Source organism: Euprymna scolopes, chromosome 10 (genome assembly GCF_053919585.1).
Source record: "Euprymna scolopes isolate OS-2025 chromosome 10, ASM5391958v1, whole genome shotgun sequence".
In the NCBI taxonomy this organism is placed as follows: domain Eukaryota; kingdom Metazoa; phylum Mollusca; class Cephalopoda; order Sepiida; family Sepiolidae; genus Euprymna; species Euprymna scolopes.
The window spans coordinates 330628-344518 of NC_136491.1; the positions used below are offsets into that span (position 1 = coordinate 330628).

The 13891-nt window shown below is 33.2% G+C and overlaps 1 long non-coding RNA gene across 1 annotated transcript; it reads left to right on the forward strand.

The window, feature by feature from the left end:
* The first annotated feature begins 1259 nt into the window (after positions 1 to 1259).
* LOC145285772 (uncharacterized) lies at positions 1260 to 9988 on the forward strand. The gene is made up of 2 exons (XR_013869070.1): positions 1260 to 1407; positions 7432 to 9988. It is a non-coding gene; the product is annotated as an uncharacterized LOC145285772 (long non-coding RNA).
* The last annotated feature ends 3903 nt before the right edge of the window (positions 9989 to 13891 follow it).

A 13891-nucleotide genomic window follows, 5' to 3' on the forward strand; every position in this document is an offset into this window, starting at 1 on the left:
AATAATAATAATTAATAATAATAATTAGTAATAATAAAAATGAACGCACAACAGGTTAGCGTAAAAACCCCACAATTTATGGAGACGAGTGTCGAGGGATGGTTTTCGATAATAGAAGCTCAATTCCATCTCAGACACATTACGAGCGATGATACTAAGTTCTATATGGTTATCAGCGCATTGCCGCCTGACGTGGTTTCATGAAGAAACAAATGAAAGAAAAGGGTACAGCACGTGTTTAGTTTGGCGTGCGTCTCTCGCTGTTAACTGGTGAGAGGGAAAGTTTATTGTTGTAGGGAGAGAGAGAGAGAAAGTCAATCCAGTTTGGCATGTGTCTCTCGCTGTTAGCTGGTGAGAGGGAAAGTATATTGTTGTAGAGAGAGAGAGAGAGAGAGAAAGTCAATCCAGTTCATGGAGATAGAAAGCGTGTAAGGTGTACATACTGTCTGTTGGCTCTTGCCCCACGCATAGTAGCAGGTGACGTGAGGCCAGGTCGGAAGCCAAATTGATAAAGGCGGAAACAGCTTATGTCTCTTGCTTTTATAGTTGTTTCCGGTGGTCTTTTGCGCATGTGTGGATTTCCTTTAAAGGGGAAGTGACGTTGTCCATGTGTGCGTACATGTGCGTGTGTACGTTAGTGTGTGTGTATGCACATGAATGTGAGTGTATGCACGTGAACGTGAATATATGTACGTGTGTGTACGTGCGCACGTATGCTTGTGTGCGCATATGTGTATGACAAGAAACGTGGTTTGAAATGTGAACGCGTGTTTTTGTGCGAGACTAGAAAGGGATCGTACAAATTCAAATCTTACAAAAAAAGAGATAGTCATCAAATTAGGTACGTTTAGCATTTTCGATTGTTATTCTAACCGGAAATTGTTTAAAAAAAAAAAAAATCTCCCTCTGCTTTTAACTCTTCTTTTTGTCGCATTTCTCTTTATTAAAATTAAAGTGCAACTACGCTATAATAGCGAAATTCGAAATTTTTAAGATTGAATTTTAAGAACACACCGAAAGCTGGCACCCGCACCCGCGTGTCTCAATTGATGTATGGAAGCACAAAATGGATATATTTTTCAAATATATTTTGTTTATTTTTTTCCACAGTACATGACAATTAAGTAGAGACCATTGTTTTGCCTTAAAATTCAATAGTAAAAAATTTCGAATTTCGCTGTTACAGCGTAGTTAATGCACTGTTAATAAATACGACAAAAACCAGAGCTAAAAGCAAAGGGAGAGAATTCATCAATTTTGGGTCAAAATAACAATCGAAATTGTTAAAAGTATATTATTTGATGACGACCTCTTATTTGTAAAATTTGAATTTCAAATTTTAAAATAGTCGTTATTTTATTCTTTATTTAAAGCAAACAACTTATGGGTAACACGATTTGACGAAGAGTAAGTATTAATTCCCTTAATTTCTTCTTTTTTTTTTTTTGTAAAGTATAGGGAAAAACACGAAGTAAAGTAGCAAATTAACTTTTTATCAACTAAAGTGATGTTAAAGAGGAAGCAATCTAGCTTTGCATGTAACACGTTATATTATTTAATCAAGTTTTATTCGTAAGGTGATTTGTCACAAGGTTTTCATTTTAAATTTACAAATCTGTAAGTGTACTCGTACATTTTTTGAACCGGATAAAAACGAATTAGCTTACCGTTAAGTTAAGGTTAATTAGTGTTTACAGTAAAAAAAAAAAAAAAAAAAAAAAAGAAAAAAGACGTTGCTTTTGTCAGATTTAAAAGCTGTACCAGTTGAAGATTTGTTTTTATTCCATTTTGTAAATCTAGTCTAAATAAACGAACCCTCATATTTAATACAAACCTGGAATAAAGATTAGGCATGGCCATAATAAAAAGCGGAAATTTCGACCTGAAAAACAAATAACAGTAAAAACTTTTAAAAATAAAATTGATCCATTGTAATTTTTTGCAGTATTCTCAAAAAGATTTTAAAAAAAAAAAAAAAGATTTTTTTTTATTATTATTTACTCTCCAGTGAATTTGCAAAGAATTTCTCGAAATGCTAAAAAACGGGAAATTGGAACCACATGTTAGTCCTACATATTTTGACGTAAACAATGAAAACAACGCGTTTTTAAAATTCTCTCAAAATCAAATAATTGATCAGTTTCGTTAATTTTTTATAATTAAAATATGTAATATTTTATATGTGGGAATAATAACAGGATACTTCCTTTCAGTAATAACTTAGCACGCAAGTAAATGCCTTTCTAAGGTCGCCATGACAGTTACCTTCACCCGGGGAGTTGTTCCCAATAGGGGCACATAACTCTGATATTATGTTAACATTTTACAGACATATAAAAAAAATAAAAAATAAAAAAAAATAAAAAAAAAGGCTGAATTTTATATAAACTGAAATTTTTTTTTTTTTTTTTTTTTTTTACATGGGGTCACCATCACCACTTATCAAGGCCCGAAGGTCACTCAGGGATAAGGGTTATTGCGTATACAATGAGATAGTATTGTAGTAATCATTAGTATTGGGGGTTCTGATAGTGTCTTAAGGGGGCGGTTTGTCAGGAATTTGTTTATATTGGACTTGAAGACGTCCAAGTTGTAGTCAGGTGGGAAACAGGCAAGCGGCAGAAAATAATATTAAAAAAAAAAAAAAATCTCATATCGCCCCCAATGCAATGTTATCAGAATTTATTGGGGTCGGGTGTGGGGGGGGGGGGTTCACATCTTAGTTTTTTTACATATTAAAATATACTAGAATAATGAAATTAAATTTTGGGACAAAAACGTTGCTGGTTTATACGATTTTTATCAAAAATGTTGGAAAATATATTAAAATTATTGTCTGGCGTACGCAAGTGCTACCCTAGGTGTATCAGAATTTTGGGGGAATTTTTGACACCCCTAACACAAAACACGCTTTTCTTTCAACGGTTAATTTAAAAAAAAGAAAAAGAAAAAAATGTCTTTTGAACGCTGATGTTATTAAAACTAAAATTCTTTTCTACAGTTTACATTTTGGAGACGGAAGTGTTTTTTCGAGATAAGTGACTTCTATATTAATCATACTTTTTATCTTTAGATTCAAGTATTAATAACTACATTTTATTTAAGTATTTAATTTATGTATTTCTATTTTATTAAATGCTAACGTTTTTCTCGTCCATAAATGTTTATCTACCAAGTTGTTCTTAAATATTGCATAGACTTGTTGCGGGCCAGGATATAAATATCCTAACTCGCTACAAAAGAAAATAATGAAACGAATGGAAAGAAGGAAACAAAACTCAATTGCTGGATAAAATAAACGTGTCGTTTATTTACTGTTGAAGAATGAATGTTTTAGGTGTAAAACGTGTCCATGTCCACGTGGTTGTCACCATCGTTTGTTGCGGGACTGGTGGTATAGAAAGAAAAGGAGATGCGTATTCATCTCACGTTCGGGTCACCAATGTTTGTTCGTGCATGGCAAGAAAAGGAAATGGAGTAGAGAAACGAGAAATGGCAGTCCGGCCTGTAGAAAGAGAGAGTTGAAAAAGGAAAAAGTAGCTTATTGCTCTTGCTTTTATTGTTGTTTCCAGTGGTCTTTTGCGCATGTGTGGATTTCCTTTGAAAGGGGAAGTGACGTTGCCCATGTGTGCATACGTGTGTGCATGTTAGCATGTGTGTGTATACATGTGAATGTGAGTGTATATACGCGAACATGAATATATGTACGTGTGTGGACGTGCGCGTGTATGTTTGTGTGCGTATATGTATATGACAAGTAATATAGCTTGACATGTGAACGTGTGTTTTTGTGTGAGACTAGAAAAGGCTTGCACAATACTCCTCTTCCCAGGAAAAAAAAATATGCAGTGTTTTAATATATATATATATATATATATATATATATATATATATATATCTTGTAATGTTTTCGGCAATTGACTTTCTGTCCTGTTTTTTTTTTTTGCTGTTGGTGTGGTTGTTTGAAAAAAAAAACTCAAAAACGGAGTGTGTTCGTAAAAAAAAGTTTTTACTTACGCGTGGAAAAGGCGTTTATTCTTTTTTTTAGGCTGACATTTGTTTGTTTGTTTTTGTGTGTGTGTGTGTGTGTGTGTGTGTGTGTGTGTGTGTGTGTGTGTGTGTGTGTGTGTGTGTGTGTGTGCTGACATGTGCAACGAGTTGCTTGGACAGTGAAGTGAAGTGTTCGTTTGGAAGGAAAATTTTTGTTTTCATGTTGACGTGGTTTGTCAAGTTGACAGTGTCTTCGCAAGTGGGTCTGCGGTAGTGTGTGTACATTGACTGTACGGGCGTTTATTGCTCATTCGTTCGTGTTGAACGGGGTGTGGTTGCCGGCTGTCAATGAAACTTCCAAGTTGTGAGTTTATCAGCATGCGTGGTGTGCATCTCAACTCGTATTGTTGATTCAACTTCTTCCTATGTGTTGATAGGGATGTCCTGTAATTGTTTATTTGTTGTTGCAGTTGCTGTGCGGGAGAGAATGTGCATAGGCCTATGTGATTTTGCTCCTTGCATTTGTTGCAGGGTAATGTTTGTCGAGCTCGAATTTTTTAAAACTTCGGTATGAAGTTGACAGCTTCGTGTTTATTTTTCTGCCGAGTCTGATGAGGGGTTTTGTCATTGTGGTTCGTTGAGGTTCTTGTCAGTAGTAGGTCACTTGTTTTACTTTGTTGAAATGTTCGTTTTTTTTTTTATCAAATAAAAACGCGCGTCTCGTTCAAAATTAATTTTAAAAAGGTAGGGTCACCATGCGTGTTCGTTTCACTTTGTGACACTCAAATCTATTCCCTGTAGCAAGACATAATCTCCCATGGAGGTCGAGTCAGATAGTGGTAAAATCCCTTTTAGCAATAATGTTTGAGAAGCCCCTGTGTCTCATAAGTTTTTTACAGGTGTAATTTTATTTGGGTCTCTTATGGAAACGCAACCCTCAGATATGAATAGTTAGTATGTATCTAGGAATGGTTCAGAAACTTTTTTATTTGTGTCTGAACTTGAGAGAGATGAGTGAGGGAGAGGATGAATTTTTATTTGTTTTGTGAATGCATGGGGTTTGCAGGTTGTACTTGCTTCGTTATCTCTTTTTCGTATTCTGCATTCTGATATCATGTGATTCTGTCTACCACAGTATGTGCATTTAATTTTTTATTCTTTTGGGAATGGACTTACTCGGTTATGGACATAATTTTTATTAGAATAGTTATGAGGGTGATAAGTAATGGTTTTCTATTTGAATCAAAATCTGAATGATTACTAGTCATTTTAGTCTTTTCATAACTTTCCTTAGTGTTACATTATGAGTGTCTGCGATTATTGTGCTTCACTTATGCTTTCTATTTATTTTTCATCCAGATGCATTTGTGTGTCTTTGTCTACACATAGCTTACATTTTTCTTATAAACTTGAAAAGCAAAATATGCAGAATTTATCTTCATAGCTAAATTGAAACAGTTTAAGAGTTCATTCCTAAGATGTTACAACTTTTGGAGATGGGAGATCATTTAATGTTAAATTTAGCAGTACTTTTTATGTAATCAGGGTAAATCAAGAATTGATCTGAATATTTTTTAAATCAGAAAAAAGAAACCTTTTTGATTAGAATATTTTCAGATTTTACAAGATTTTTACTTTTCAATTTTGTTTTACTGTTCATATCAGTCAATTTCTCTGACCTCTTATTTTGGCAAGGTCATGGAGCACATTGTGATCAACTGCCTTATTTCACATCTTGTAAGACGTAAGTTCACCATCCATCTCAATTCGTTTTTTGAAAATCGCATTTTACTGCTGAAAATACTGTTTGTCTTTATCAGCCCTTGATTTCAAAAAATGAAGCTAAAAAGTGCATAATTTCGGCATTTTGGGAGCTTACCAACACATTTAGAACTGTTCCTCACTTGGCCGTGCAGTAGAAGCTATCTTAATTTGATGTCTGAGGCAGGCTCTTTTTGTGGATCTGCAACTATCTAATTGGCTGTAGGGAACTTTGGTCGCTGACTGTTTATTGGATGAGCTTCCTGTCTCAACCAGGGTGCTGGGAGTATTATTGCACCAACATTATTTTCGCTCTTCATCAACCACCTGCTGACATTAATGAACAATGCAACATCCAATTGTAACTGTGACGACTTGATTTTATTCCCAAGCTTTTATGCCAGTGATACACAAATTTCTGTCCCAACCACCCTTACATAGCACAGGTATACCTCCAGTCGATGCTTGTTTTTGCATCTGAGTGGGCAAGGTATGCTCTTCAACCCAGCAAAAACATTTGCACTATTGTCCTGTAGATGCTTTTCTCCTGCCCTTATTCTTGGGATTCGGTTGCAAGACATTTATGCCATTCTCCAACTGTCATAACTATCTGAATAAAAATGTTGAAAAATATAACAAATATTAGAAAATTAGTAGAAATAGATACAAATTGAATTCAGTGTAAGCACATGCTTTATTATTATTTGTACTCACTAGGAGTTCTCAAACAGGTTATTATCAGAGATTACTTGTAATAACTGGTAATGTTACCTGGAGTCTGAGTGACAAGTCTCCCCAGATTTCATGTGCTCATCATCTTTTGATAATCTTTGCAAATTAATTTGCATTATCACAACAGCAGTTTACCATTAACTTCTCATTGGAAAGGACCATTAGTTTTTATTATTATTATTGTTACATATGCACTCTCATATATCAATAACATCAATATTAATATTGATGAAGAGTGAACTGAATTTCATTTAGAAAATATTAATTATTCAAAAAATACAGAAATTTGGAATTTAAGTTATTTCGTTTTATATTCATTTTCTTTTAAAGTATTATTGAGGCAGTTATTTTTCCCCAAAGATATGTGATGTGTTTGAATTATGTAATCAGATTGAAATAACATTCAACATCAGTAAAAATGGAAATGTCCTCTTACAAAATTTTTATTTTTCTTAATTTTCGAGATTATAATATTAATTTAATTATAATATTAATTTAATTATAATATTTATATTTAGATAATTGCACTGTTACATAATATTTCTGATGATATATGTCTGCACTTTCTCACAACGATTATCTTATTATTTTTTTGTCGATATGTTACCTTAATCCAAGTAGAAACCTAGTTTATATAGATATAATGGATGTATCTGACTTTGCAAACTATATGCTGTGGAAATTTTGTAAATTGCAAAAAAAGTATGCTTTTGATTAAAATATACTTCCACAGTAAAATTCAGGATTTTTACTTCTCATCTCGTTATAATCAAATTTTGACATATTAATGTTTAAAATGAAAAAAACAGGTTTTGTTCAACAATATTTGCACCATAACAATGCCCTTTTATCGATTTCAAGAAATTGTTTTTATCACATTTTGTTTGCTGTCTTCATTTTTAAACTATATATGATAATGTATGTTTATTTTCTCTTGTTTTTTTACAGATAAACAGTTAAAACAATACATTTTTAGATATTTAAATGGATTGTGACCTCATAAAAGAATAGAAACCTGGAAAACGTCAAGGGCTGAAATATTCTGAAAGTTAGAAGTAATAAAAGGCTCAGAATTCACCTTCAAAGTAACCTTTTATGATATTTGTTGCAAGATATCCTGTTATTCTTATTGTGTGGATGTTAAAAGTATTAAAATATTTTTGCAGTGTATACATACATGTAGGCAAAAACAAATGAAATGCATGTCTGGCTATTAAAGTCATACAAAAATACACACTGAGGAGAAGACTTTCCCTTGTGAGATAAGTGGCACATAATTTTCAACTAAAAGTTTATAAACCATGTCAGAGCAAATAGTTCATGACAGTCCCGTTTTTGTAAAGTATCTGGTAGATCATGTTTGGAGAAAAGCTTCCAAATAAGATCTTAGCGATTTTATCTAAAGTATAAATGTTAACCTGGGTACTCCACTAGACCACATGAATTCTTATATTAGCATAACAAAAAATGCTACAAAAAAGAAAAATGTGACATAATTAAGTGTTAAATAAGGTACAGCAAAATTCCGGTTTTTCATTGTTTTATTAACTTAACATTTAAGAGGTTGAGGAGAATACTGATCGAACATTTGGATGTTTATCTCGTGTAAAATTCCAATATTAGCCCAGGAAAAATTCCTTTTATTTCTGACTACTTCCACTGAAGTAAAAATGAAATAAAAAAACGAAACAATATTCTTATGAAATGTGTGGACCATTTTTAAACAGAGATAATCTAAAACATATCCAGACACACACTGTAAAAATGCCATATTTTTGTGAAACATGTTGCAAGCCATTTCTAAAGAAAGGAAATTTAACCCGACATTTGCAGACACACACTGTAGAGAAACTAGATCCTTGTGAAGCATGTGGTAAATCATTTTCAGAGAAAAGTCGTTTAAACCGACATATTAGACTACACATTAAAGACAAAATATATTCTTGTAAAATATGTGGAATTTCATTTTCAAAGAAAGATAATCTTAATCGACATATCCGAACGCACACAGGAGAGATGCCATATTGTTGTGCAATATGTTGTCGGTCATTTTCAGACAAAGGAAATCTAAATCGACATATGAGAACACACACTGGAGAAAAACCATATTCCTGTGATTTATGTGGGGAATCATTTTCCGAGAAAGCTCATTTAAATCGACATAATACAAAACATAGTGGTGTGAAACCATATTCTTGTATAGTGTGTAGTAAATCATTTACTGAAAATTGGATGTTAAATGAGCATATGCGAATACACACTGGAGAAAAGCCATATTCTTGTGAAGTGTGTGGTACTTGCTTTACACAGAATTCAACATTGAGAAGACACATGAGAGTACACACTGGAGAAAAACCATATTGTTGTCAAATATGTGGTAAATCCTTTTCACAGACGAGTTGTTTAAAGCAACACATTCTAACCCATACTGGAGAAAAACCATATTCTTGTAAAGTATGTATAAAATCATTTTGGAGGAAGTCGAAATTGGATGAGCATGTAAAAGTACACAGTGAAGAGAGTACAGACTAGATGAATTCTTATGTACCGTGATTGGTTCATTGTTAAGTTTTGAGGCATTGTGTTGAACAAAGATGGCGGCGTAGTTCAGATCAGTAACCAAGATGGCGGTGTAGTTCAGATTAGTAACCAAGATGGTGGCCAAGAATTAAATGCGGTCCATGATGTAGTAAACGGCGAACTGATTGAATCCAAAATTCGACAATTTTTATAATAATTTTGGGACGTTTTCATTGGTTGTTTAGCACAGCCGTTGGTTATAAAAATGATTGGCGAATCCATTCGTCTCATACCCCCATTACAAGTCAAAAGCATTTTACAGGAATCCAGTTAGACTAAGAGCCCAAGAGAAATGTAATATAATGTATAATATATAATGTAGTAATGAAATATTTGGATGTCTATGTACCTTATATAGAAATTAAGTGTTAGCTCCAGGAATTTTTTGAGAACTTCAACCATAGTAAATTGAAACTAAAAAAAAGAAATAGTAATTTTAAACTATGTGTAATTCAATTACAATTTCTGCAATGTTGTTTATATCTCATTTGATGAACTTAATACAAGTTTATTTGAAAAGATTCTAGCAAACATAAAAGCATTTGTAATTACTACACAGATCTAATTACAGTTCACTCACTATGGACAAGCATATATATTTTATGAGTTATACAAATTTAAGTGACGTTGAGTTTGGTCATTATCTAGATTAGTTGAATTTTAGGAAATCCAAATAATATAGTTTGTAAGGATAAAATGGTTGATGGAAAATAGCATCAGAAAACATCAGGTGGAAGAATATAATGGGTACAGCAGTCCTAACAAACTTCAAATTCTATAGGGAGATATTAGTCTCTAAGTCTTCATAAGAAAACAGGTAAACTGTTTCTACTTCTAATTCAGCAGGATGCCATATCTGATAAAATTAGAATGGTAAGACAAAAGTCTCGCTCATCAATAAAATTTGTTATTTTTCACATTATGATTGGAATGTTGTCTTTTCTTTTATCGATCACAGGAAAAGTAGGCATTTTTGACTGTTTTTCCCATTTTTTGAGCTTGATTTTCCTACATTGAAACCGAAATCATGTTATATTTGTTCTCGTGAGTAAATTGTTCATTGCTTATATATGATATTGCAAACTTGAATAGGTAAATATTAAATAATACACTTATTTATATTATGTAAACATGCACTAGTGCACTTAGACTTGCTGCACCGTATGTATTCACAGGGTTGCGATTATTTTCCACAATAAAAATGATTTCTATTGATCCAGTCAGTGCTGCAATAAAAGAGTCCCCATACTAAGCAAAAATAGAAGTTCAGTTTGTAAAAAAAAAATTATAGATGTTTATAATACTTTTTTAGTTTACAAATGGTACTTGTCTACTTGGGTGAATGACATACTTGCAGCATTAAATCTTTTCTTGACCAGATTGAAACACAATTCCCCTCAACAAAAGCTGAGAGTCTCAAACAGACCCAACCTGCCAGGAGGAATGTTATAGCCCTGTTATGGATTACAAAGAAAAACAGAACATCAAAAACATGTATTGCAAAGCATATAATAGGTTGGTTGTTCGTCGTAGCTCATGAACGACCTAGGTTGGTTCACTGGATATTGACTGACACCTTACTGCTTAATCTCACAGTATTTTTGGAGATTGGAATAATCTATTAAACAGTAACATTGGTTCGTTCTGCCACAACACGCCCCCTTCCAAGCTGATAACTTTGAACAGTGTATCAGTATTTTTTCCTTTTTGGGTGGACCATAATAGCTTGGTTATTTTCCTTTTCCTGCCTGAATGCTGTGGTTCTGGTGTGATTTGGGGAGGTTGAATATCAAACATGTCGTAGACGGTTTCAATAGCCTCTACTTCTTCCTGAAGAAACTTTTATTGGTCCTCAGTCATATGTTTGCGTATCTGGTTCGCATGCCTTTTGTGTGTGAATTTTGGTCTTTCGATGTGTACTTCAAGCATTTCAGAAATGTGATCTTAAGATCACATTTCTGATTATTTGTATTACTTTTCCCAGTTCCAAAAATGGAACATTATTTTTAAAATGCTTAAAGTACACTTTCTCTTAAAGATTCTATTTTATTTTTTAGTGGTACCATACAGGTTCTTCTATGTGTGATTTGTCTTGATAGCAACTTCTCCAATACTGATTTGATTTTACAGCCAAACATAACCTCCACTGGTGATTTGCCTGCTGAGGTGTTAGGGTTTACCATAATCCTGTATACTTGAAGAAACTGCTGTAGAGCTTTTTCTGTGGGTGACCTATAAACCTTCCTTAATGCCCTTTTTAAGGTGTCTACAAAGCGCTCTGCTTGGTCAACTTATATGTTTCGCAAAATTCTTGAAACTCTGAAGAAGTGAATTGTGCAGCATTATCACTAACCAGGCAATCAGGAACACCAAAACGAGCAAAAAGCTCATGTAAGAAATTAATGGTTACCGCTATGGTGGGTTTCCTGCATCTTAGCACCTCTGACCATTTGGAAAAACTATTCATCACTATCAAGTAATAGAATTCATCCAGTGATTCTGCAAAGTCCATATGTATCCTGGATCACGGTTGTTCAGATTTTGACTAGGGTTTGTAGATAATCGGTTGTACCTTTGCAGCCAAAGAACAACCTTTATATGTTTTAATCATGTTAATTATATCTTGGTCCATGGACAGCCAGTAAGCGAAGTTATGCATAATTTAATTCTTAACACAAGTTAACCCTCTCACACCATAGAAACACCTCATGTAATAATTAATTACATATAATCTCAATCAATTAATTACATAGCAAAAACACACTCTTAACAGACATATTTTCCCAGAAAAAATATTAACTGTGTTAATATCTTTTAAAAACATATTAACGACTAAATGACATTAAAAATCTCCCTCTCTTTAACAACATAAGCTCCTCTTCTTTTTTGAATTTCCGTCTTTTCCATTTCTGAAACAGAACAACGTCACACTTTGCACATGAAAAATTTTCGAATATTTGTACTGGTGTTTTTGTTTTCTTAATCTCATTCATCTAGAGGAAGTCTCGAAATAAAGATAAAACATTGATGAACACATAACTCGGTTTGTCCCTTTTTATTTCTCTATTTTGTTGGAATATTATTTCCATTATTTTCATCATATATATATAATTTGAGGTTATTGTTCAGAGATAAGGTAACCAGTGAAGTATAGCAAGGTTAATACAAGAGTGCTCAATACCGAAATAGAGGAAGCTATACTTTTATTTGTTTTTACATAAGCAGTTACTGCTTATGTAAAAACAAATACATATATATATATATATATATATATATATATATATATATATATATATATATATATAAAGAATTAACAGTCCTGTCATAAAACGTAATAATAACCTGAAAATGGGAGGATCATTTTATGTTAAATTGGACAGTACTTATTTGTCCTTCACTGACTGCCATCAATTACAATCAAGGATTTCCTTATTCTGATAGTAGTAGCTTCGGAAAAATTTTAGATCAGAGCAGTCCAATGAGGCCTGACATTTGGCATGATCCAGGCAGCCAATGCATACCGGTAAATGCAAATAAGTGCAGTCCAATAGAGGCCTATACTGGTCATGGCCATCAGTGAATGATAACATAAGCCGGGAATCAACAGTGAAAATTATAAAAACAGCTAAGGTCTATAAGTACACACAAGTAAACGCCATTAAACACAAGCAACTGCCTAGCACTAACTGCCAGTGATCTGGTTCCCACCACAGGCACCCAGTGACCGCGAATGGATGTCAGTGTATGACTTAAAGACAGACGATTTCAGTAACGAGAATTCTAGTGGAAGCCGATATCAGTGCTGACAATCACAGCCAGTGGCTTTTGCTACCTGCCACTGCCAAACAATTCATGGCAGCAGAAATCAGATGATTTCATTTTGGTCATTTTTAAATGCAATTATTAAATAAATAATAAACGAGTTTTAGTCTTTAAAATTCATGAAACAACAAACGATTTATTTACAAAATATTGTTTCATACAAGAATGCACAACTTTTCCCTTTTGAATAAATTCTCATTTTTCTTCTTTTTTTTAACATTGTATTAAGTTCGCTTTCAGTATAAATCGTGTTCCTTATTTTTCTCTTTTCCAACAAAATTTTTGAAATTTTCTAATATCTTTTGTAAAAAGTTCTCAGACATTATCGACAGTCTAACTGTTCAACATATCTTGCTTCATTCTCTTTCAGGCATGATGCCATTTCTCTGTGGTTAGGCCTTTTATTCACGTACATCATGACCTGACTCTAGATGATGTGTGAAACATTTTCCTGAAAAAATGCCTATGTATTTTAAAGTTATAAACAGGAAAGTGTTTGTACATTAAAGCATCACTCAACACTCGTTTCCATGCCGCATCTTTATTGCTTATTGACATCTCTTCATAACTGCAAGCCTGAAAGTGCTGGGAATGTGTACATAACTGATGATATACCTTATCTGTGTAAAATTTCGCTTATAAGTAAACATGAATTCTGAAATTATAAATAAAAGACATAGCCTTCAACTCTCGCTCAGGTTCATTTCTTGGTTTCGTTTTTATAATTAGTAGGTGAGTAGATAACTTGACTGTGGTAATCTGTGTAAAATTTCATAAAATATCAATGAATTTTGAAGCTATAAACAAATACGATATTTTTTAATTGCATTTTCACCCCAAACAAAAGCATAGTGCCATTTTGGTGTGGGGGGTTACTATTTGGAATATAATTGTAGGGACACTATTTTGGGAGTTTAGCAGCAAATTTCGGGAGTTTAGCAGCAAGATATCTATTCACATTACACTCGAATTTCTGCATGTCAGTACAGTCTGGGAAACAGGAATC